A 22741-nucleotide genomic window follows, 5' to 3' on the forward strand; every position below is an offset into this window, starting at 1 on the left:
TTCTGTCGCCGAAATGTGAGGAAAACCTGTTTTTTTATCCAAATTTTGAGGCTTGCAAAGGATTCTGGGTAACAGATCCTGGTCAGAGCCCCACAAGTCACCCCATGTTGGATTCCCCTAGGTCTCTAGTTTAAAAAAATGCACAGGTTTGGTAGGTTTCCCTAGGTGCCAGCTGAGCTAGAGGGCAAAATCTACAGGTAGGCACTTAGCAAAAAACACCTCTGTTTTCTATCAAAAAATGTGATGTGACCACGTTGTGTTTTGGGGCATTTCTGTCATGGGCGCTAGGCCTACCCACACAAGTGAGGTATCATTTTTATCTGAAGACTTTTGGGAACGCTGGGTGGAAGGAAATGTGTTGCTCCTCTCAGATTCCAGAACGTTCTGTCACCGAAATATGAGGAAAACCTGTTTTTTTAGCCAAATGTTGAGGTTTGCAAATGATTCAGGGTAACAGAACCTGGTCAGAGCCCCACAAGTCACCCCATCTTGGATTCCCCTAGGTCTCTAGTTTAAAAAAATGCACAGGTTCGGTAGGTTTCCCTAGGTGCCGGCTGAGCTAGAGGCCAAAATCTACAGGTAGGCACTTTGCAAAAAACACCTCTGTTTTCTGTCAAAAAATGGTATGTGTCCACGTTGTGTTTTGGGGCATTTCCTGTCACGGGCGCTAGTCCTACCCACACAAGTGAGGTATCATTTTTATCGGGAGACTTGGGGGAACGCTGGGTGGAAGGAAATGTGTGTCTCCTCTCAGATTCCAGAACTTTCTCTCACCAAAATGTGAGGAAAACCTGTTTTTTTAGCCAAAATTTTGAGGTTTGCAAAGTATTCTGGGTAACAGAACCTGGTCAGAGCCCCACAAGTCACCCCATCCTGGATTCCCCTAGGTCTCTAGTTTTAAAAAATGCACAGGTTCGGTAGGTTTCCCTAGGTGCCGGCTGAGATAGAGGCCAAAATCTACAGGTAGGCACTTTGCAAAAAACACCTATGTTTTCTGTCAAAAAATGGAATGTGTCCACTTTGTGTTTTGGGGCATTTCCTGTCACGGGCGCTAGTCCTACCCACACAAGTGAGGTATCATTTTTATCGGGAGACTTGGGGGAACGCTGGGTGGAAGGAAATTTGTGTCTCCTCTCAGATTCCAGAACTTTCTGTCACCGAAATGTGAGGAAAACCTGTTTTATTAGCCAAATTTTTAGGTTTGCAAAGGATTCTGGGTAACAGAACCTGGTCAGAGCCCCACAAGTCACCCCATCTTGGATTCCCCTAGGTCTCTAGTTTAAAAAAATGCACAGGTTCGGTAGGTTTCCCTAGGTGCCGGCTGAGCTAGAGGCCAAAATCTACAGGTAGGCACTTTGCAAAAAACACCTCTGTTTTCTGTCAAAAAATGGTATGTGTCCACGTTGTGTTTTGGGGCATTTCCTGTCACGGGCGCTAGTCCTACCCACACAAGTGAGGTATCATTTTTATCGGGAGACTTGGGGGAACGCTGGGTGGAAGGAAATTTGTGTCTCCTCTCAGATTCCAGAACTTTCTCTCACCAAAATGTGAGGAAAACCTGTTTTTTTAGCCAAATTTTGAGGTTTGCAAAGTATTCTGGGTAACAGAACCTGGTCAGAGCCCCACAAGTCACCCCATCCTGGATTCCCCTAGGTCTCTAGTTTTAAAAAATGCACAGGTTCGGTAGGTTTCCCTAGGTGCCGGCTGAGATAGAGGCCAAAATCTACAGGTAGGCACTTTGCAAAAAACACCTATGTTTTCTGTCAAAAAATGGAATGTGTCCACTTTGTGTTTTGGGGCATTTCCTGTCACGGGCGCTAGTCCTACCCACACAAGTGAGGTATCATTTTTATCGGGAGACTTGGGGGAACACTGGGTGGAAGGAAATTTGTGTCTCCTCTCAGATTCCAGAACATTCTGTCACCGAAATGTGAGGAAAACCTGTTTTATTAGCCACATTTTTAGGTTTGCAAAGGATTCTGGGTAACAGAACCTGGTCAGAGCCCCACAAGTCACCCCATCTTGGATTCCCCTAGGTCTCTAGTTTTAAAAAATGCACAGGTTCGGTAGGTTTCCCTAGGTGCCGGCTGAGCTAGAGGCCAAAATCTACAGGTAGGCACTTTGCAAAAAACACCTCTGTTTTCTGTCAAAAAATGGGATGTGTCCACGTTGTGTTTTGGGGTATTTCCTGTCGCGGGCGCTAGTACTACCCACACAAGTGAGGTATCATTTTTATCGGGAGACTTGGGGGAACGCTGGGTGGAAGGAAATTTGTGTCTCCTCTCAGATTCCAGAACTTTCTCTCACCAAAATGTGAGGAAAACCTGTTTTTTTAGCCAAATTTTGAGGTTTGCAAAGTATTCTGGGTAAAAGAACCTGGTCAGAGCCCCACAAGTCACCCCATCTTGGATTCCCCTAGGTCTCTAGTTTAAAAAAATGCACAGGTTTGGTAAGTTTCCCTAGGTGTCAGCTGAGCTGGAGGCCAAAATCTACAGGTAGGCACTTTGCAAATAAAAACTCTGTTTTCTGTCAAAAAATGGGATGTGTCCACGTTGTGTTTTGGGGTATTTCTGTCGCGGGCGCTAGGCCTAACCACACAAGTGAGGCATCATTTTTATCTGAAGACTTGGGGGAACGCTGGGTGGAAGGAAATGTGTTGCTCCTCTCAGATTCCAGAACTTTCTGTCGCCGAAATGTGAGGAAAACCTGTTTTTTTATCCAAATTTTGAGGCTTGCAAAGGATTCTGGGTAACAGATCCTGGTCAGAGCCCCACAAGTCACCCCATGTTGGATTCCCCTAGGTCTCTAGTTTAAAAAAATGCACAGGTTTGGTAGGTTTCCCTAGGTGCCGGCTGAGCTAGAGGGCAAAATCTACAGGTAGGCACTTAGCAAAAAACACCTCTGTTTTCTATCAAAAAATGTGATGTGACCACGTTGTGTTTTGGGGCATTTCTGTCACGGGCGCTAGGCCTACCCACACAAGTGAGGTATCATTTTTATCTGAAGACTTTTGGGAACGCTGGGTGGAAGGAAATGTGTTGCTCCTCTCAGATTCCAGAACGTTCTGTCACCGAAATATGAGGAAAACCTGTTTTTTTAGCCAAATGTTGAGGTTTCCAAATGATTCAGGGTAACAGAACCTGGTCAGAGCCCCACAAGTCACCCCATCTTGGATTCCCCTACGTCTCTAGTTTAAAAAAATGCACAGGTTCGGTAGGTTTCCCTAGGTGCCGGCTGAGCTAGAGGCCAAAATCTACAGGTAGGCACTTTGCAAAAAACACCTCTGTTTTCTGTCAAAAAATAGTATGTGTCCACGTTGTGTTTTGGGGCATTTCCTGTCACGGGCGCTAGTCCTACCCACACAAGTGAGGTATCATTTTTATCGGGAGACTTGGGGGAACGCTGGGTGGAAGGAAATTTGTGTCTCCTCTCAGATTCCAGAACTTTCTCTCACCAAAATGTGAGGAAAACCTGTTTTTTTAGCCAAATTTTGAGGCTTGCAAAGGATTCTGGGTAACAGAACCTGGTCAGAGCCCCACAAGTCACCCCATCTTGGATTCCCCTAGGTCTCTAGTTTTCAAAGATGCACAGGTTTGGTAGGTTTCCCTACGTGCCGGCTGAGCTAGAGGTCAAAATCTACAGATAGGCACTTTGCAAAAAACACCTCTGTTTTCTGTCAAAAAATGGGATGTGTCCATGTTGTGTTTTGGGGCATTTCCTATCGCGGGCGCTAGGCCTACCCACACAAGTGAGGTATAATTTTTATCAGGAGACTTGACTTGGGGGAACGCTGAGTGGAAGGAAATTTGTGGCTCCTCTCAGATTGCAGAACTTTCTGTCACCAAAATGTGAGGAAAACCTGTTTTTTTAGCCACCTTTTGAGGTTTGCAAAGGATTCTGGGTAACAGAACCTGGTCAGAGCCCCACAAGTCACCCCAACTTGGTTTCCCCTAGGTCTCTAGTTTAAAAAAATGCACAGGTTCGGTAGGTTTCCCTAGGTGCTGGCTGAGCTAGAGGCCAAAATCTACAGGTAGGCACTTAGCAAAAAACACCTCTGTTTTCTGTCAAAAAATGGGATGTGTCCACGTTGTGTTTTGGGGCATTTCCTGTCACAGGCGCTAGTCCTACCCACACAAGTGAGGTATCATTTTTATCTGGAGACTTGGGGGAACGCTGGGAGGCAGGAAATTTGTGTCTCCTCTCAGATTCCAGAACTTTCTCTCACCGAAATGTGAGGAAAACCTGTTTTTTTAGCCAAATTTTGTGGTTTGCAAAGTATTCTGGTTAACAGAACCTGGTCAGAGCCCCACAAGTCACCCGATCTTGGATTCCCCTAGGTCTCTATTTTAAAAAAATGCACAGGTTCGGTAGGTTTCCCTAGGTGCCGGCTGAGATAGAGGCCAAAATCTACAGGTAGGCACTTTGCAAAAAACACCTATGTTTTCTGTCAAAAAATGGAATGTGTCCACTTTGTGTTTTGGGGCATTTCCTGTCACGGGCGCTAGTCCTACCCACACAAGTGAGGTATCATTTTTATCGGGAGACTTGGGGGAACGCTGGGTGGAAGGAAATTTGTGTCTCCTCTCAGATTCCAGAACTTTCTGTCACCGAAATGTGAGGAAAACCTGTTTTATTAGCCAAATTTTTAGGTTTGCAAAGGATTCTGGGTAACAGAACCTGGTCAGAGCCCCACAAGTCACCCCATCTTGGATTCCCCTAGGTCTCTAGTTTAAAAAAATGCACAGGTTCGGTAGGTTTCCCTAGGTGCCGGCTGAGCTAGAGGCCAAAATCTACAGGTAGGCACTTTGCAAAAAACACCTCTGTTTTCTGTCAAAAAATGGGATGTGTCCACGTTGTGTTTTGGGGTATTTCCTGTCGCGGGCGCTAGTACTACCCACACAAGTGAGGTATCATTTTTATCGGGAGACTTGGGGGAACGCTGGGTGGAAGGAAATTTGTGTCTCCTCTCAGATTCCAGAACTTTCTCTCACCGAAATGTGAGGAAAACCTGTTTTTTTAGCCAAATTTTGAGGTTTGCAAAGTATTCTGGGTAAAAGAACCTGGTCAGAGCCCCACAAGTCACCCCATCTTGGATTCCCCTAGGTCTCTAGTTTAAAAAAATGCACAGGTTTGGTAAGTTTCCCTAGGTGTCAGCTGAGCTGGAGGCCAAAATCTACAGGTAGGCACTTTGCAAATAAAAACTCTGTTTTCTGTCAAAAAATGGGATGTGTCCACGTTGTGTTTTGGGGTATTTCTGTCGCGGGCGCTAGGCCTAACCACACAAGTGAGGCATCATTTTTATCTGAAGACTTGGGGGAACGCTGGGTGGAAGGAAATGTGTTGCTCCTCTCAGATTCCAGAACTTTCTGTCGCCGAAATGTGAGGAAAACCTGTTTTTTTATCCAAATTTTGAGGCTTGCAAAGGATTCTGGGTAACAGATCCTGGTCAGAGCCCCACAAGTCACCCCATGTTGGATTCCCCTAGGTCTCTAGTTTAAAAAAATGCACAGGTTTGGTAGGTTTCCCTAGGTGTCGGCTGAGCTAGAGGGCAAAATCTACAGGTAGGCACTTAGCAAAAAACACCTCTGTTTTCTATCAAAAAATGTGATGTGACCACGTTGTGTTTTGGGGCATTTCTGTCACGGGCGCTAGGCCTACCCACACAAGTGAGGTATCATTTTTATCTGAAGACTTTTGGGAACGCTGGGTGGAAGGAAATGTGTTGCTCCTCTCAGATTCCAGAACGTTCTGTCACCGAAATATGAGGAAAACCTGTTTTTTTAGCCAAATGTTGAGGTTTCCAAATGATTCAGGGTAACAGAACCTGGTCAGAGCCCCACAAGTCACCCCATCTTGGATTCCCCTAGGTCTCTAGTTTTAAAAAATGCACAGGTTCGGTAGGTTTCCCTAGGTGCCGGCTGAGCTAGAGGCCAAAATCTACAGGTAGGCACTTTGCAAAAAACACCTCTGTTTTCTGTCAAAAAATGGTATGTGTCCACGTTGTGTTTTGGGGCATTTCCTGTCACGGGCGCTAGTCCTACCCACACAAGTGAGGTATCATTTTTATCGGGAGACTTGGGGGAACGCTGGGTGGAAGGAAATTTGTGTCTCCTCTCAGATTCCAGAACTTTCTCTCACCAAAATGTGAGGAAAACCTGTTTTTTTAGCCAAATTTTGAGGCTTGCAAAGGATTCTGGGTAACAGAACCTGGTCAGAGCCCCACAAGTCACCCCATCTTGGATTCCCCTAGGTCTCTAGTTTTCAAAGATGCACAGATTTGGTAGGTTTCCCTACGTGCCGGCTGAGCTAGAGGTCAAAATCTACAGATAGGCACTTTGCAAAAAACACCTCTGTTTTCTGTCAAAAAATTGGATGTGTCCACGTTGTGTTTTGGGGTATTTCCTGTCGCGGGCGCTAGTACTACCCACACAAGTGAGGTATCATTTTTATCGGGAGACTTGGGGGAACGCTGGGTGGAAGGAAATTTGTGTCTCCTCTCAGATTCCAGAACTTTCTCTCACCGAAATGTGAGGAAAACCTGTTTTTTTAGCCAAATTTTGAGGTTTGCAAAGTATTCTGGGTAAAAGAACCTGGTCAGAGCCCCACAAGTCACCCCATCTTGGATTCCCCTAGGTCTCTAGTTTAAAAAAATGCACAGGTTTGGTAAGTTTCCCTAGGTGTCAGCTGAGCTGGAGGCCAAAATCTACAGGTAGGCACTTTGCAAATAAAAACTCTGTTTTCTGTCAAAAAATGGGATGTGTCCACGTTGTGTTTTGGGGTATTTCTGTCGCGGGCGCTAGGCCTAACCACACAAGTGAGGCATCATTTTTATCTGAAGACTTGGGGGAACGCTGGGTGGAAGGAAATGTGTTGCTCCTCTCAGATTCCAGAACTTTCTGTCGCTGAAATGTGAGGAAAACCTGTTTTTTTATCCAAATTTTGAGGCTTGCAAAGGATTCTGGGTAACAGATCCTGGTCAGAGCCCCACAAGTCACCCCATGTTGGATTCCCCTAGGTCTCTAGTTTAAAAAAATGCACAGGTTTGGTAGGTTTCCCTAGGTGCCGGCTGAGCTAGAGGGCAAAATCTACAGGTAGGCACTTAGCAAAAAACACCTCTGTTTTCTATCAAAAAATGTGATGTGACCACGTTGTGTTTTGGGGCATTTCTGTCGCGGGCGCTAGGCCTACCCACACAAGTGAGGTATCATTTTTATCTGAAGACTTTTGGGAACGCTGGGTGGAAGGAAATGTGTTGCTCCTCTCAGATTCCAGAACGTTCTGTCACCGAAATATGAGGAAAACCTGTTTTTTTAGCCAAATGTTGAGGTTTCCAAATGATTCAAGGTAACAGAACCTGGTCAGAGCCCCACAAGTCACCCCATCTTGGATTCCCCTAGGTCTCTAGTTTAAAAAAATGCACAGGTTCGGTAGGTTTCCCTAGGTGCCGGCTGAGCTAGAGGCCAAAATCTACAGGTAGGCACTTTGCAAAAAACACCTCTGTTTTCTGTCAAAAAATGGTATGTGTCCACGTTGTGTTTTGGGGCATTTCCTGTCACGGGCGCTAGTCCTACCCACACAAGTGAGGTATCATTTTTATCGGGAGACTTGGGGGAACGCTGGGTGGAAGGAAATTTGTGTCTCCTCTCAGATTCCAGAACTTTCTCTCACCAAAATGTGAGGAAAACCTGTTTTTTTAGACAAATTTTGAGGCTTGCAAAGGATTCTGGGTAACAGAACCTGGTCAGAGCCCCACAAGTCACCCCATCTTGGATTCCCCTAGGTCTCTAGTTTTCAAAGATGCACAGGTTTGGTAGGTTTCCCTACGTGCCGGCTGAGCTAGAGGTCAAAATCTACAGATAGGCACTTTGCAAAAAACACCTCTGTTTTCTGTCAAAAAATGGGATGTGTCCATTTTGTGTTTTGGGGCATTTCCTGTCGCGGGCGCTAGGCCTACCCACACAAGTGAGGTATAATTTTTATCAGGAGACTTGACTTGGGGAAACGCTGAGTGGAAGGAAATTTGTGGCTCCTCTCAGATTGCAGAACTTTCTGTCACCAAAATGTGAGGAAAACCTGTTTTTTTAGCCAACTTTTGAGGTTTGCAAAGGATTCTGGGTAACAGAACCTGGTCAGAGCCCCACAAGTCACCCCAACTTGGTTTCCCCTAGGTCTCTAGTTTAAAAAAATGCACAGGTTCGTAGGTTTCCCTAGGTGCTGGCTGAGCTAGAGGCCAAAATCTACAGGTAGGCACTTAGCAAAAAACACCTCTGTTTTCTGTCAAAAAATGGGATGTGTCCACGTTGTGTTTTGGGGCATTTCCTGTCACAGGCGCTAGTCCTATCCACACAAGTGAGGTATCATTTTTATCTGGAGACTTGGGGGAACGCTGGGAGGCAGGAAATTTGTGTCTCCTCTCAGATTCCAGAACTTTCTCTCACCGAAATGTGAGGAAAACCTGTTTTTTTAGCCAAATTTTGTGGTTTGCAAAGTATTCTGGTTAACAGAACCTGGTCAGAGCCCCACAAGTCACCCGATCTTGGATTCCCCTAGGTCTCTATTTTAAAAAAATGCACAGGTTTGGTAGGTTTCCCTAGGTGCCGGCTGAGCTGGAGGCCAAAATCTACAGGTAGGCACTTTGCAAACAAAACCTCTGTTTTCTGTCAAAAAATGGGATGTGTCCACGTTGTGTTTTGGGGTATTTCTGTCGCGGGCGCTAGGCCTACCCACACAAGTGAGGTATCATTGTTATCTGAAGACATGGGGGAACGCTGGGTGGAAGGAAATGTGTTGCTCCTCTCAGATTCCAGAAATTTCTGTCACCGGAATATGAGGAAAACCTGTTTTTTTAGCCAAATGTTGAGGTTTGCAAATGATTCAGGGTAACAGAACCTGGTCAGAGCCCCACAAGTCACCCCATCTTGGATTCCCCTAGGTCTCTAGTTTAAAAAAATGCACAGGTTCGGTAGGTTTCCCTAGGTGCCGCCTGAGCTAGATGCCAAAATCTACAGGTAGGTACTTTGCAAAAAACACCTCTGTTTTCTGTCAAAAAATGGGATGTGTCCACGTTTTGTTTTGGGGCATTTCCTGTCACGGGCGCTAGTCCTAGCCACACAAGTGAGGTATCATTTTTATCGGGAGACTTGGGGGAACGCTGGGTGGAAGGAAATTTGTGTCTCCTCTCAGATTCCAGAACTTTTTCTCACCGAAATTTGAGGAAAACCTGTTTTTTTAGCCACCTTTTGAGGTTTGCAAAGGATTCTGGGTACCAGAACCTGGTCAGAGCCCCAAAAGTCACCCCATCTTGGACTCCCCTAGGTCCCTAGTTTTCAAAGATGCACAGGTTTGGTAGGTTTCCCTAGGTGCCGGCTGAGCTAGAGGCCAAAATCTACAGGTAGGCACTTTGCAAAAAACACCTGTTTTCTGTCAAAAAATGGGATGTGTCCACGTTGTGTTTTGGGGCATTTCCTGTCGCTGGAGCTAGGCCTACCCACACAAGTGAGGTATAATTTTTATCAGGAGACTTGACTTGAGGGAACGCTGAGTGGAAGGAAATTTGTGGCTCCTCTCAGATTCCAGAACTTTCTGTCACCGAAATGTGAGGAAAACCTGTTTTTTTAGCCAAATTTTGATGCTTGCAAAGGATTCTGGGTAACAGAACCTGGTCAGAGCCCCACAAGTCACCCCATCTTGGATTCCCCTAGGTCTCTATTTTAAAAAAATGCACAGGTTTGGTAGGTTTCCCTAGGTGCCGGCTGAGCTAGAGGCCAAAATCTACAGGTAGGCACTTTGCCAAAAAACACCTCTGTTTTCTGTCAAAAAATTTGATGTGTCCACGTTGTGTTTTGGGGCATTTCTGTCACGGGCGCTAGGCCAACCCACTCAAGTGAGGTATCATTTCTATATGAAGACTGGGGGGAATGCTGGGTGGAAGGAAATGTGTGGCTCCCTCAGATTCCAGAACTTTCTGTCACCGAAATATGAGGAAAACCTGTTTTTTTTAGCCACATTTTGAGGTTTGCAAAGGATTCTGGGTAACAGAACCTGGTCAGAGCCCCACAAGTCACCCCATCTTGGATTCCCCTAGGTCTCTAGTTTAAAAAAATGCACAGGTTTGGTAAGTTTCCCTAGGTGCCAGCTGAGCTGGAGGCCAAAATCTACAGGTAGGCACTTTGCAAACAAAACCTCTGTTTTCTGTAAAAAAATGGGATGTGTCCACGTTGTGTTTTGGGGTATTTCTGTCGCGGGCGCTAGGCCTACCCACACAAGTGAGGTATCATTTTTATCTGAAGACTTGGCGGAACGCTGGGTGGAAGGAAATGTGTTGCCCCTCTCAGATTCCAGAACTTTCTGTCACCGAAATGTGAGGAAAACCTGTTTTTTTAGCCAAATTTTGAGGCTTGCAAAGGATTCTGGGTAACAGAACCTGGTCAGAGCCCCACAAGTCACCCCATGTTGGATTCCCCTAGGTCTCAAGTTTAAAAAAATGCACAGGTTTGGTAGGTTTCCCTAGGTGCCAGCTGAGCTAGAGGGCAAAATCTGCAGGTAGGCACTTAGCAAAAAACACCTCTGTTTTCTGTCAAAAAATGTGATGTGACCACGTTGTGTTTTGGGGCATTTCTGTCACGGGCCCTAGGCCTACCCACACAAGTGAGGTATCATTTTTATCTGAAGACTTGGGGGAACGCTGGGTGGAAGGAAATGTGTGGTTCCCTCAGATTCCAGAACTTTCTGTCACCAAAATATGAGGAAAACCTGTTCTTTTAGCCACATTTTGAGGTTTGCAAAGGATTCTGGGTAACAGAACCTGGTCAGAGCCCCACAAGTCAACCCATCTTGGATTCCCCTAGGTCTCTAGTTTTCAAAGATGCACAGGTTTGGTAGGTTTCCCTACGTGCCGGCTGAGCTAGAGGTCAAAATCTACAGATAGGCACTTTGCAAAAAACACCTCTGTTTTCTGTCAAAAAATGGGATGTGTCCATGTTGTGTTTTGGGGCATTTCCTGTCACGGGCGCTAGGCCTACCCACACAAGTGAGGTATAATTTTTATCAGGAGACTTGACTTGGGGGAACGCTGAGTGGAAGGAAATTTGTGGCTCCTCTCAGATTCCAGAACTTTCTGTCACAAAAATGAGAGGAAAACCTGTTTTTTTAGCCAAATTTTGAGGTTTGCAAAGGATTCTGGGTAACAGAACCTGGTCAGAGCCCCACAAGTCACCCCAACTTGGATTCCCCTAGGTCTCTAGTTTAAAAAAATGCACAGGTTCGGTAGGTTTCCATAGGTGCTGGCTGAGCTAGAGGCCAAAATCTACAGGTAGGCACTTTGCAAAAAACACCTCTGTTTTCTGTCAAAAAATGGGATGTGTCCACGTTGTGTTTTGGGGCATTTCCTGTCACAGGCGCTAGTCCTACCCACACAAGTGAGGTATCATTTTTATCGGGAGACTTGGGGGAACGCTGGGAGGCGGGAAATTGGTGTCTCCTCTCAGATTCCAGAACTTTCTCTCACCGAAATGTGAGGAAAACCTGTTTTTTTAGCCAAATTTTGTGGTTTGCAAAGTATTCTGGTTAACAGAACCTGGTCAGAGCCCCACAAGTCACCCGATCTTGGATTCCCCTAGGTCTCTATTTTAAAAAAATGCACAGGTTTGGTAGGTTTCCCTAGGTGCCGGCTGAGCTGGAGGCCAAAATCTACAGGTAGGCACTTTGCAAACAAAACCTCTGTTTTCTGTCAAAAAATGGGATGTGTACACGTTGTGTTTTGGGGTATTTCTGTCGCGGGCGCTAGGCCTACCCACACAAGTGAGGTATCATTTTTATCTGAAGACTTGGGGGAACGCTGGGTGGAAGGAAATGTGTTGCTCCTCTCAGATTCCAGAACTTTCTGTCACCGAAATATGAGGAAAACCTGTTTTTTTAGCCAAATGTTGAGGTTTGCAAATGATTCAGGGTAACAGAACCTGGTCAGAGCCCCACAAGTCCCCCCATCTTGGATTCCCCTAGGTCTCTAGTTTAAAAAAATGCACAGGTTCGGTAGGTTTCCCTAGGTGCCGGCTGAGCTAGAGGCCAAAATCTACAGGTAGGCACTTTGCAAAAAACACCTCTGTTTTCTGTCAAAAAATGGGATGTGTCCACATTGTGTTTTGGGGCATTTCCTGTCACGGGCGCTAGTCCTACCCACACAAGTGAGGTATCATTTTTATCGGGAGACTTGGGGGAACGCTGGGTGGAAGGAAATTTGTGTCTCCTCTCAGATTCCAGAACTTTCTCTCACCGAAATGTGAGGAAAACCTGTTTTTTTAGCCAAAGTTTGAGGCTTGCAAAGGATTCTGGGTAACAGAACCTGGTCAGAGCCCCACAAGTCACCCCATGTTGGATTCCCCTAGGTCTCTAGTTTAAAAAAATGCATAGGTTTGGTAGGTTTCCCTAGGTGCCGGCTGAGCTAGAGGGCAAAATCTACATGTAGGCACTTAGCAAAAAACACCTCTGTTTTCTGTCAAAAAATGTGATGTGACCACGTTGTGTTTTGGGGAATTTCTGTCACGGGCGCTAGGCCTACCCACACAAGTGAGGTATAATTTTTATCTGAAGACTTGGGGGAGCGCTGGGTGGAAGGAAATGTGTGGCTCCTCTCAGATTCCAGAACTTTCTATCACTGAAATATGAGGAAAACCTGTTTTTTTAGCCACCTTTTGAGGTTTGCAAAGGATTCTGGGTACCAGAACCTGGTCAGAGCCCCAAAAGTCACCCCATCTTGGACTCCCCTAGGTCTCTAGTTTTCAAAGATGCACAGGTTTGGTAGGTTTCCCTACGTGCCGGCTGAGCTAGAGGTCAAAATCTACAGATAGGCACTTTGCAAAAAACACCTCTGTTTTCTGTCAAAAAATGGGATGTGTCCATGTTGTGTTTTGGGGCATTTCCTGTCGCGGGCGCTAGGCCTACCCACACAAGTGAGGTATAATTTTTATCAGGAGACTTGACTTGGGGAAACGCTGAGTGGAAGGAAATTTGTGCCTCCTCTCAGATTCCAGAACTTTCTGTCACCAAAATATGAGGAAAACCTGTTCTTTTAGCCACATTTTGAGGTTTGCAAAGGATTCTGGGTAACAGAACCTGGTCAGAGCCCCACAAGTCAACCCATCTTGGATTCCCCTAGGTCTCTAGTTTTCAAAGATGCACAGGTTCGGTAGGTTTCCCTAGGTGCCGGCTGAGCTAGAGGCCAAAATCTACAGGTAGGCACTTACCAAAAAACACCTCTGTTTTCTGTCAAAAAATGGGATGTGTCCACGTTGTGTTTTGGGGCATTTCCTGTCACAGGCGCTAGTCCTACCCACACAAGTGAGGTATCATTTTTATCGGGAGACTTGGGGGAACGCTGGGAGGCAGGAAATTTGTGTCTCCTCTCAGATTCCAGAACTTTCTCTCACCGAAATGTGAGGAAAACCTGTTTTTTTAGCCAAATTTTGTGGTTTGCAAAGTATTCTGGTTAACAGAACCTGGTCAGAGCCCCACAAGTCACCCGATCTTGGATTCCCCTAGGTCTCTATTTTAAAAAAATGCACAGGTTTGGTAGGTTTCCCTAGGTGCCGGCTGAGCTGGAGCCCAAAATCTACAGGTAGGCACTTTGCAAACAAAACCTCTGTTTTCTGTCAAAAAATGGGATGTGTCCACATTGTGTTTTGGGGTATTTCTGTCGCGGGCGCTAGGCCTACCCACACAAGTGAGGTATCGTTTTTATCTGAAGACTTGGGGGAACGCTGGGTGGAAGGAAATGTGTTGCTCCTCTCAGATTCCAGAACTTTCTGTCACCGAAATATGAGGAAAACCTGTTTTTTTAGCCAAATGTTGAGGTTTGCAAATGATTCAGGGTAACAGAACCTGGTCAGAGCCCCACAAGTCACCCCATCTTGGATTCCCCTAGGTCTCTAGTTTAAAAAAATGCACAGGTTCGGTAGGTTTCCCTAGGTGCCGGCTGAGCTAGAGGCCAAAATCTACAGGTAGGCACTTTGCAAAAAACACCTCTGTTTTCTGTCAAAAAATGGTATGTGTCCACGTTGTGTTTTGGGGCATTTCCTGTCACGGGCGCTAGTCCTACCCACACAAGTGAGGTATCATTTTTATCGGGAGACTTGGGGGAACGCTGGGTGGAAGGAAATTTGTGTCTCCTCTCAGATTCCAGAACTTTCTCTCACTGAAATGTGAGGAAAACCTGTTTTTTTAGCCAAATTTTGAGGCTTGCAAAGGATTCTGGGTAACAGAACCTGGTCAGAGCCCCACAAGTCACCCCATCTTGGATTCCCCTAGGTCTCTAGTTTTCAAAGATGCACAGGTTTGGTAGGTTTCCCTACGTGCCGGCTGAGCTAGAGGTCAAAATCTACAGATAGGCACTTTGCAAAAAACACCTCTGTTTTCTGTCAAAAAATGGGATGTGTCCATGTTGTGTTTTGGGGCATTTCCTGTCGCGGGCGCTAGGCCTACCCACACAAGTGAGGTATAATTTTTATCAGGAGACTTGACTTGGGGGAACGCTGAGTGGAAGGAAATTTGTGGCTCCTCTCAGATTGCAGAACTTTCTGTCACCAAAATGTGAGGAAAACCTGTTTTTTTAGCCAACTTTTGAGGTTTGCAAAGGATTCTGGGTAACAGAACCTGGTCAGAGCCCCACAAGTCACCCCAACTTGGTTTCCCCTAGGTCTCTAGTTTAAAAAAATGCACAGGTTCGGTAGGTTTCCCTAGGTGCTGGCTGAGCTAGAGGCCAAAATCTACAGGTAGGCACTTAGCAAAAAACACCTCTGTTTTCTGTCAAAAAATGGGATGTGTCCACGTTGTGTTTTGGGGCATTTCCTGTCACAGGCGCTAGTCCTACCCACACAAGTGAGGTATCATTTTTATCTGGAGACTTGGGGGAACGCTGGGAGGCAGGAAATTTGTGTCTCCTCTCAGATTCCAGAACTTTCTCTCACCGAAATGTGAGGAAAACCTGTTTTTTTAGCCAAATTTTGTGGTTTGCAAAGTATTCTGGTTAACAGAACCTGGTCAGAGCCCCACAAGTCACCCGATCTTGGATTCCCCTAGGTCTCTATTTTAAAAAAATGCACAGGTTTGGTAGGTTTCCCTAGGTGCCGGCTGAGCTGGAGGCCAAAATCTACAGGTAGGCACTTTGCAAACAAAACCTCTGTTTTCTGTCAAAAAATGGGATGTGTCCACGTTGTGTTTTGGGGTATTTCTGTCGCGGGCGCTAGGCCTACCCACACAAGTGAGGTATCATTGTTATCTGAAGACTTGGGGGAACGCTGGGTGCAAGGAAATGTGTTGCTCCCCTCAGATTCCAGAACTTTCTGTCACCGAAATATGAGGAAAACCTGTTTTTTTAGCCAAATGTTGAGGTTTGCAAATGATTCAGGGTAACAGAACCTGGTCAGAGCCCCACAAGTCACCCCATCTTGGATTCCCCTAGGTCTCTAGTTTAAAAAAATGCACAGGTTCGGTAGGTTTCCCTAGGTGCCGCCTGAGCTAGAGGCCAAAATCTACAAGTAGGTACTTTGCAAAAAACACCTCTGTTTTCTGTCAAAAAATGGGATGTGTCCACGTTGTGTTTTGGGGCATTTCCTGTCACAGGCGCTAGTCCTACCCACACAAGTGAGGTATCATTTTTATCGGGAGACTTGGGGGAATGCTGGGAGGCGGGAAATTTGTGTCTCCTCTCAGATTCCAGAACTTTTTCTCACCGAAATGTGAGGAAAACCTGTTTTTTTAGCCAAATTTTGTGGTTTGCAAAGTATTCTGGTTAACAGAACCTGGTCAGAGCCCCACAAGTCACCCGATCTTGGATTCCCCTAGGTCTCTATTTTAAAAAAAATGCACAGGTTTGGTAGGTTTCCCTAGGTGCCGGCTGAGCTGGAGGCCAAAATCTACAGGTAGGCACTTTGCAAACAAAACCTCTGTTTTCTGTCAAAAAATGGGATGTGTCCACGTTGTGTTTTGGGGTATTTCTGTCGCGGGCGCTAGGCCTACCCACACAAGTGAGGTATCATTTTTATCTGAAGACTTGGGGGAACGCTGGGTGGAAGGAAATGTGTTGCTCCTCTCAGATTCCAGAACTTTCTGTCACCGAAATATGAGGAAAACCTGTTTTTTTAGCCAAATGTTGAGGTTTGCAAATGATTCAGGGTAACAGAACCTGGTCCGAGCCCCACAAGTCACCCCATGTTGGATTCCCCTAGGTCTCTAGTTTAAAAAAATGCACAGGTTTGGTAGGTTTCCCTAGGTGCCGGCTGAGCTAGAGGGCAAAATCTACATGTAGGCACTTAGCAAAAAACACCTCTGTTTTCTGTCAAAAAATGTGATGTGACCACGTTGTGTTTTGGGGCATTTCTGTCACGGGCGCTAGGCCTACCCACACAAGTGAGGTATAATTTTTATCTGAAGACTTGGGGGAGCGCTGGGTGGAAGGAAATGTGTGGCTCCTCTCAGATTCCAGAACTTTCTATCACCGAAATATGAGGAAAACCTGTTTTTTTAGCCACCTTTTGAGGTTTGCAAAGGATTCTGGGTACCAGAACCTGGTCAGAGCCCCAAAAGTCACCCCATCTTGGACTCCCCTAGGTCCCTAGTTTTCAAAGATGCACAGGTTTGGTAGGTTTCCCTAGGTGCCGGCTGAGCTAGAGGCCAAAATCTACAGGTAGGCACTTTGCCAAAAAACACCTCTGTTTTCTGTCAAAAAATGGAATGTGTCCACGTTGTGTTTTGGGGCATTTCCTGTCGCTGGATCTAGGCCTACCCACAAAAGTGAGGTATAATTTTTATCAGGAGACTTGACTTGAGGGAACGCTGAGTGGAAGGAAATTTGTGGCTCCTCTCAGATTCCAGAACTTTCTGTCACCGAAATGTGAGGAAAACCTGTTTTTTTTGCCAAATTTTGATGCTTGCAAAGGATTCTGGGTAACAGAACCTGGTCAGAGCCCCACAAGTCACCCCATCTTGGATTCCCCTAGGTCTCTATTTTAAAAAAATGCACAGGTTTGGTAGGTTTCCCTAGGTGCCGGCTGAGCTAGAGGCCAAAATCTACAGGTAGGCACTTTGCCAAAAAACACCTCTGTTTTCTGTCAAAAAATGTGATGTGTCCACGTTGTGTTTTGGGGCATTTCTGTCACGGGCGCTAGGCCAACCCACACAAGTGAGGTATCATTTCTATATGAAGACTGGGGGGAATGCTGGGTGGAAGGAAATGTGTGGCTCCCTCAGATTCCAGAACTTTCTGTCACCGAAATATGAGGAAAACCTGTTTTTGTAGCCAAATTTTGAGGTTTGCAAAGGATTCAGGGTAACAGAACCTGGTCAGAGCCCCACAAGTCACCCCATCTTGGATTCCCCATGGTCTCTAGTTTAAAAAAATGCACAGGTTTGGTAGGTTTCCTTAGGTGCCGGCTGAGCTAGAGGCCAAAATCTACAGGTAGGCACTTTGCAAAAAACACCTCTGTTTTCTGTCAAAAAATAAGATGTGTCCACGTTGTCTTTTGGGGCATTTCCTGTCGCGGGCCCTAGGCCTACCCACACAAGTGAGGTATCATTTTTATCGGGAGACTGGGGGGAACGCTGGGTGGAAGGAAATTTGTGTCTCTTCTCAGATTCCAGAACTTTCTCTCTCCGAAATGTGAGGAAAACCTGTTTTTTTAGCCAAATTTTGAGGTTTGCAAAGTATTCTGGGTAACAGAACCTGGACAGAGCCCCACAAGTCACCCCATCTTGGATTCCCCTAGGTCTCTAGTTTAAAAAAATGCACAGGTTTGGTAGGTTTCCCTAGGTGCCGGCTGAGCTGGAGGCCAAAATCTACAGGTAGGCACTTTGCAAACTAAACCTCTGTTTTCTGTCAAAAAATGGGATGTGTCCACGTTGCGTTTTGGGGTATTTCTGTCGCGGGCGCTAGGCCTACCCACACAAGTGAGATATCATTTTTATCTGAAGACTTGGGGGAACGCTTGGTGGATTGAAATTTGTGTCTCCTCTCAGATTCCAGAACTTTCTGTCACCGAAATGTGAGGAAAACCTGTTTTATTAGCCATATTTTTAGGTTTGCAAAGGATTCTGGGTAACAGAACCTGGTCAGAGCCCCACACGTCACCCCATCTTGGATTCCCTTAGGTCTCTAGTTTAAAAAAATGCACAGGTTCGGTAGGTTTCCCTAGGTGCCGGCTGAGCTAGAGGCCAAAATCTACAGGTAGGCACTTTGCAAAAAACACCTCTGTTTTCTGTCAAAAAATGGGATGTGTCCACGTTGTGTTTTGGGGCATTTCCTGTCACGGGCGCTAGTCCTACCCACACAAGTGAGGTATCATTTTTATCGGGAGACTTGGGGGAACGCTGGGTGGAAGGAAATTTGTGTCTCCTCTCAGATTCCAGAACTTTCTCTCACCGAAATGTGAGGAAAACCTGTTTTTTTAGCCAAATTTTGAGGTTTGCAAAGTATTCTGGGTAACTGAACATGGTCAGAGCCCCACAAGTCACCCCATCTTGGATTCCCCTAGGTCTCTAGTTTAAAAAAATGCACAGGTTTGGTAAGTTTCCCTAGGTGTCGGCTGAGCTGGAGGCCAAAATCTACAGGTAGGCACTTTGCAAATAAAAACTCTGTTTTCTGTTAAAAAATGGGATGTGTCCACGTTGTGTTTTGGGGTATTTCTGTCGCGGGCGCTAGGCCTAACCACACAAGTGAGGCATCATTTTTATCTGAAGACTTGGGGGAACGCTGGGTGGAAGGAAATGTGTTGCTCCTCTCAGATTCCAGAACTTTCTGTCGCCGAAATGTGAGGAAAACCTGTTTTTTTAGCCAAATTTTGAGGCTTGCAAAGGATTCTGGATAACAGAACCTGGTCAGAGCCCCACAAGTCACCCCATCTTGGATTCCCCTAGGTCTCTAGTTTAAAAAAATGCACAGGTTCGGTAGGTTTCCCTAGGTGCCGGCTGAGCTAGAAGCCAAAATCTACAGGTAGGCACTTTGCAAAAAACACCTCTGTTTTCTGTCAAAAAATGGGATGTGTCCACGTTGTGTTTTGGGGCATTTCCTGTCACGGGCGCTAGTCCTACCCACACAAGTGAGGTATCATTTTTATCGGGAGACTTGGGGGAACGCTGGGTGGAAGGAAATTTGTGTCTCCTCTCAGATTCCAGAACTTTCTCTCACCGAAATGCGAGGAAAACCTGTTTTTTTAGCCAAATTTTGAGGTTTGCAAAGTATTCTGGGTAACAGAACCTGGTCAGAGCCCCACAAGTCACCCCATCTTGGATTCCCCTAGGTCTCTAGTTTAAAAAAATGCACAGGTTTGGTAAGTTTCCCTAGGTGTCGGCTGAGCTGGAGGCCAAAATCTACAGGTAGGCACTTTGCAAATAAACACCTCTGTTTTCTGTCAAAAAATGTGATGTGTCCACGTTGTGTTTTGGGCCATTTCTGTCACGGGCGCTAGGCTAACCCACACAAGTGAGGTATCATTTCTATATGAAGTCTGGGGGGAATTCTGGGTGGAAGGAAATGTGTGGCTCCCTCAGATTCCAGAACTTTCTGTCACCGAAATATGAGGAAAACCTGTTTTTTTTAGCCACATTTTGAGGTTTGCAAAGGATTCTGGGTAACAGAACCTGGTCAGAGCCCCACAAGTCACCCCATCTTGGATTCCCCTAGGTCTCTAGTTTAAAAAAATGCACAGGTTTGGTAAGTTTCCCTAGGTGCCAGCTGAGCTGGAGGCCAAAATCTACAGGTAGGCACTTTGCAAACAAAACCTCTGTTTTCTGTAAAAAAATGGGATGTGTCCACGTTGTGTTTTGGGGTATTTCTGTCGCGGGCGCTAGGCCTACCCACACAAGTGAGGTATCATTTTTATCTGAAGACTTGGGGGAACGCTGGGTGGAAGGAAATGTGTTGCTCCTCTCAGATTCCAGAACTTTCTGTCACCGAAATATGAGGAAAACCTGTTTTTTTAGCCAAATTTTGAGGTTTGCAAAGGATTCAGGGTAACAGAACCTGGTCAGAGCCCCACAAGTCACCCCATCTTGGATTCCCCATGGTCTCTAGTTTAAAAAAATGCACAGGTTTGGTAGGTTTCCTTAGGTGCCGGCTGAGCTAGAGGCCAAAATCTACATGTAGGCACTTTGCAAAAAACACCTCTGTTTTCTGTCAAAAAATGGGATGTGTCCACGTTGTGTTTTGGGGCATTTCCTGTCGCGGGCGCTAGGCCTACCTACACAACTGAGGTATCATTTTTATCGGGAGACTTGGGGGAACGCTGAGTGGAAGGAAATTTGTGGTTCCTCTCAGATTCCTGAACTTTCTGTCACCGAAATGTGAGGAAAACCTGTTTTTTTAGCCAAATTTTGAGGCTTGCAAAGGATTCTGGGTAACAGAACCTGGTCAGAGCCCCACAAGTCACCCCATGTTGGATTCCCCTAGGTCTCAAGTTTAAAAAAATGCACAGGTTTGGTAGGTTTCCCTAGGTGCCAGCTGAGCTAGAGGGCAAAATCTGCAGGTAGGCACTTAGCAAAAAACACCTCTGTTTTCTGTCAAAAAATGTGATGTGACCACGTTGTGTTTTGGGGCATTTCTGTCACGGGCGCTAGGCCTACCCACACAAGTGAGGTATCATTTTTATCTGAAGACTTGGGGGAACGCTGGGTGGAAGGAAATGTGTGGTTCCCTCAGATTCCAGAACTTTCTGTCACCAAAATATGAGGAAAACCTGTTCTTTTAGCCACATTTTGAGGTTTGCAAAGGATTCTGGGTAACAGAACCTGGTCAGAGCCCCACAAGTCACCCCATCTTGGATTCCCCTAGGTCTCTAGTTTTCAAAGATGCACAGGTTTGGTAGGTTTCCCTACGTGCCGGCTGAGCTAGAGGTCAAAATCTACAGATAGGCACTTTGCAAAAAACACCTCTGTTTTCTGTCAAAAAATGGGATGTGTCCATGTTGTGTTTTGGGGCATTTCCTGTCGCGGGCGCTAGGCCTACCCACACAAGTGAGGTATAATTTTTATCAGGAGACTTGACTTGGGGGAACGCTGAGTGGAAGGAAATTTGTGGCTCCTCTCAGATTCCAGAACTTTCTGTCACAAAAATGTGAGGAAAACCTGTTTTTTTAGCCAAATTTTGAGGTTTGCAAAGGATTCTGGGTAACAGAACCTGGTCAGAGCCCCACAAGTCACCCCAACTTGGATTCCCCTAGGTCTCTAGTTTAAAAAAATGCACAGGTTCGGAAGGTTTCCCTAGGTGCTGGCTGAGCTAGAGGCCAAAATCTACAGGTAGGCACTTAGCAAAAAACACCTCTGTTTTCTGTCAAAAAATGGGATGTGTCCACGTTGTGTTTTGGGGCATTTCCTGTCACAGGCGCTAGTCCTACCCACACAAGTGAGGTATCATTTTTATCGGGAGACTTGGGGGAACGCTGGGAGGCAGGAAATTTGTGTCTCCTCTCAGATTCCAGAACTTTCTCTCACCGAAATGTGAGGAAAACCTGTTTTTTTAGCCAAATTTTGAGGATTGCAAAGGATTCTGGGTAACAGAACCTGGTCAGAGCCCCACAAGTCACCCCAACTTGGATTCCCCTAGGTCTCTAGTTTAAAAAAATGCACAGTTTCGGTAGGTTTCCCTAGGTGCTGGCTGAGCTAGAGGCCAAAATCTACAGGTAGGCACTTAGCAAAAAACACCTCTGTTTTCTGTCAAAAAATGGGATGTGTCCACGTTGTGTTTTGGGGTATTTCTGTCGCGGGCGCTAGGCCTACCCACACAAGTGAGGTATCATTTTTATCTGAAGACTTGGGGGAACGCTGGGTGGAAGGAAATGTGTTGCTCCTCTCAGATTCCAGAACTTTCTGTCACCAAAATATGAGGAAAACCTGTTTTTTTAGACAAATGTTGAGGTTTGCAAATGATTCAGGGTAACAGAACCTGGTCAGAGCCCCACAAGTCACCCCATCTTGGATTCCCCTAGGTCTCTAGTTTAAAAAAATGCACAGGTTCGGTAGGTTTCCCTAGGTGCCGGCTGAGCTAGAGGCCAAAATCTACAGGTAGGCACTTTGCAAAAAACACCTCTGTTTTCTGTCAAAAAATGGGATGTGTCCACGTTGTGTTTTGGGGCATTTCCTGTCACGGGCGCTAGTCCTACCCACACAAGTGAGGTATCATTTTTATCGGGAGACTTGGGGGAACGCTGGGTGGCAGGAAATTTGTGTCTCCTCTCAGATTCCAGAACTTTCTCTCACCGAAATGTGAGGAAAACCTGTTTTTTTAGCCAAATTTTGAGGCTTGCAAAGGATTCTGGGTAACAGAACCTGGTCAGAGCCCCACAAGTCACCCCATGTTGGATTCCCCTAGGTCTCTAGTTTAAAAAAATGCACAGGTTTGGTAGGTTTCCCTAGGTGCCGGCTGAGCTAGAGGGCAAAATCTACATGTAGGCACTTAGCAAAAAACACCTCTGTTTTCTGTCAAAAAATGTGATGTGACCACGTTGTGTTTTGGGGCATTTCTGTCATGGGCGCTAGGCCTACCCACACAAGTGAGGTATAATTTTTATCTGAAGACTTGGGGGAGCGCTGGGTGGAAGGAAATGTGTGGCTCCTCTCAGATTCCAGAACTTTCTATCACCGAAATATGAGGAAAACCTGTTTTTTTAGCCACCTTTTGAGGTTTGCAAAGGATTCTGGGTACCAGAACCTGGTCAGAGCCCCAAAAGTCACCCCATCTTGGACTCCCCTAGGTCCCTAG

Source organism: Pleurodeles waltl, chromosome 11 (assembly GCF_031143425.1).
Source record: "Pleurodeles waltl isolate 20211129_DDA chromosome 11, aPleWal1.hap1.20221129, whole genome shotgun sequence".
Lineage (NCBI taxonomy): Eukaryota > Metazoa > Chordata > Amphibia > Caudata > Salamandridae > Pleurodeles > Pleurodeles waltl.